Source organism: Chlorocebus sabaeus, chromosome 15 (genome assembly GCF_047675955.1).
Source record: "Chlorocebus sabaeus isolate Y175 chromosome 15, mChlSab1.0.hap1, whole genome shotgun sequence".
NCBI lineage: Eukaryota > Metazoa > Chordata > Mammalia > Primates > Cercopithecidae > Chlorocebus > Chlorocebus sabaeus.
Genome location: NC_132918.1, coordinates 36,962,630 through 36,965,644, shown reverse-complemented (window position 1 = coordinate 36,965,644; position 3,015 = coordinate 36,962,630). Strand labels below are relative to the sequence as shown.

General features: G+C 30.8%; 1 non-coding gene across 1 annotated transcript; it reads right to left on the bottom strand.

Moving 5' to 3' along the window:
- Nucleotides 1-497: 497 nt before the first annotated feature.
- Nucleotides 498-633, bottom strand: LOC119626050 (U8 small nucleolar RNA). Its single transcript, XR_005242244.1, has one exon. It is a non-coding gene; the product is annotated as a U8 small nucleolar RNA (small nucleolar RNA).
- Nucleotides 634-3,015: the final 2,382 nt, after the last annotated feature.

Here is a 3,015-nt window from a genome sequence, read left to right as displayed (position 1 = left end):
AAGAATTTGTAATCAATAGAGTAAATTGACAAGTGAATCAGATCCATGAGAAAAGAATTAAAATCTAAGATATTCAACTTGCAAAAATAAAATAACGTGTATTACTTAAAATAAGTAATTACATTTTTAAGCGACACAGAGGTGAAAGTGCGTCCAATGTAAATCTCATTGGAATATAAGAAAAGCATGAAAGAAACAATGCAGAAGTAGTATTTAAAGAGATAATTATTCAAAAGAATAAAATCATAATAAAACTGTAATTGTCAAAGATGAAGAGTCCTAAAAGCTGAAATAAATAACCAATTACCTTTGAAATGAACACAAATTAAACTCACAATGAGCATTGAAATTGCATTACTAAACTAGATAAGGGCAATACAAGAAAAGAAAATTATAGAATAATTACACTCATGAACACAGATGCAAAAATTCTTTTAAAATATAGCAAACAATAAAATTTAGCACTGTGCTTTTATTTATTTATTTTTTTAAGAAGTGTCAGGTAAGAGCATTCAGAATATTGCAAGTCCTGATTACACAGAAACTTTAACCACTTATTATTTGAACCCCCATCATGATGTTCTAATCTGCCTTGTAAAAGGAGGAACATGTAAGGATTCTCCCACCTGATGATCAGCACAGTGTTCTTAAAAGGACATCATAAACACATAGGGTTCACCCAAGGAGTGCAAAAATGATGTCTTTAGGAAGTCTATTAAATTTAATATACCACATTAACAGAATAAAAAGGAAATAATATGTACAATTCTCAGTTATTCACATATAGCAACTCAATAACAAAAACTATTTGGTAAAATGTGATCTCACTATATTAAAACAAAAAACAAAGCAAACAAACAAAACTACTAGCAAACAAAGAAGGGACTGAAACTTTTCTAATCTGATGTATTATTGAGGCCCAGTCAATAAAATAGATCCCATACCAAGTTGTCCTGTTTCAGGAATTTAACATAGGGAACTAGTTACAGAGGTGTGGAGAGAGCACAAAGTCCTAAAAGGTGACAGACATTAATGAAGCAGGAAGCTATAATGTTCCTAATGTGAAGTACAAAAGGAAGAGGTAATGTAGGTAGATGCCAAGACCTAAGGCTACCAGTCAAGGGCTGGATGTATATAAAGACTCTCTGGTGTGAATGAGGACCATGGAAAAAGGAACTGTCTCTAGGAGGAGATGGAACTACTGTCAGATACTACCTAAAGAAGCATCAAGAGTAGGAGAGAAACTTCCTGACTTCACTTTTTCTTCCACTCCAGTCTCCTAACAGTGCATTCTATTGGCCAAACTTAGCCGAAACCCAGTTGGGAGTGTCTGGGAGATGTAGTTTGCAAGAAAAAGGCAGAGATGTAAGAACAAAGAGAGTAATGAGCAACATAACCTGATAAAGGATATCTATTAACAAGCCAAACAAACTTTGAAGACATTTCTTTCACATTAGAAACAAGATACGAATATATTCATCACGACTTCTATTCAACAGCCTATTGGAAGACCTAGAAAAACAAATGAAAAGATAGTAATAATAGGAAAGGAATATAAAAAAACAACCCTTATATCCTGACAATGTAATTGTCCACACAGAAAATCTAGGATAATTCTTAATCCTACTATTCAAATTAATGACAGAGTTCAGAATATATAATAAAGTCAATGAATGAAATAAATTGCTGAATATATAATAAAGTCAATGAACAAAAATAGGCCTTCTGGCGGTATGGCTAATGGGTACAAAAAATAGAAAGAATAAATAAGACCTAGAATTTGCTAGCACAACAGGATGACTATACTAAAAATAATTGAATTGCTTTTCTTAAAATAACTAAAAGGACATTAATATAAATGCTTGAGGTGATGGATACCCATTTACCCTGATGTGATTATTACACATTGCATGCCTGCATGAAAATATCTCATGTAACCCATAAATATATATACCTATTATATACCCACAAAAGATAAAATGTAAAAAAAAAAAGCCATTCTATTACCATTAATAAGGAATTACAAAATGTAAAAGAAAAAGATACCATTCTCTATAGCAATACATCAAAGGGTACTTAAAAATAAAATTAGCACAAACCATGCAAGAGTTTTATAGAGAACTTTAGAAGACATTATTGAAGATATGGTTAAAGGAATAGTGATACTATATTTATGAATCTCAGGAATCAAGACCTGAAAAATGTCAAAAGTCCCCAAGTTAATATAAAAGTTTAATGTAATTCCAATCAAAATCCTAACAAGGTCTTCCATGCAATTTGATAAGTTTATCCTATGAAAATATGAAAGATCAAATGGGCAAAAATAATGAAGAAAAAATTAATGAATAAGGACTAAAGACCACATATGAAAACATTTATTTTAAGGTTTTGTCATTTAAGCTAGGAGAGCATTGGCAGAGATAAACTAGCAGACCAGGAACAGAATAGAATCCAGCAAATAGACACAAGAATATGTAGACTAGGTATGTGTTAGAAGTGGTATTGCCAATAATTCAGTAAATGGGGCTATGATAATTGGTTATACAAAGGTAAAACATTAAATAATATGCCTATCCTATGCCGTACTCCAAAATAAATCCCAAGGAATTAAAGCCAAAATGTTAAAAACAATTTTTTTAATGTTTGAAAGAGAATATAGAACATGTTTATAACCTTGTTATAAAAAAGAATTTCTTAAACAATACAAATTACATAAACCACAAAAGAAGATATTAATAAAGTAGACTTTAATACAGCAAAGGTTAAAGTCTGAAAGAAGGTATTTGCAACATGTCACTGAAAAAGAACTAGTACCTAGAATAAATGCAAGAATTCCTGAAAATTAATAAGAATAATGTTAACAGCCAAATTTTAAAATAGGTAGGGAATTGGAACCTATTCAAGTCACAGAATAGGAAATCTAAATGGCTAACAAACATATGAGAAGATAATAAACTGACGAACAACCAGAAAAACACAAAATAAAAGAGTAACTTACCATTTCCCACCCATAAA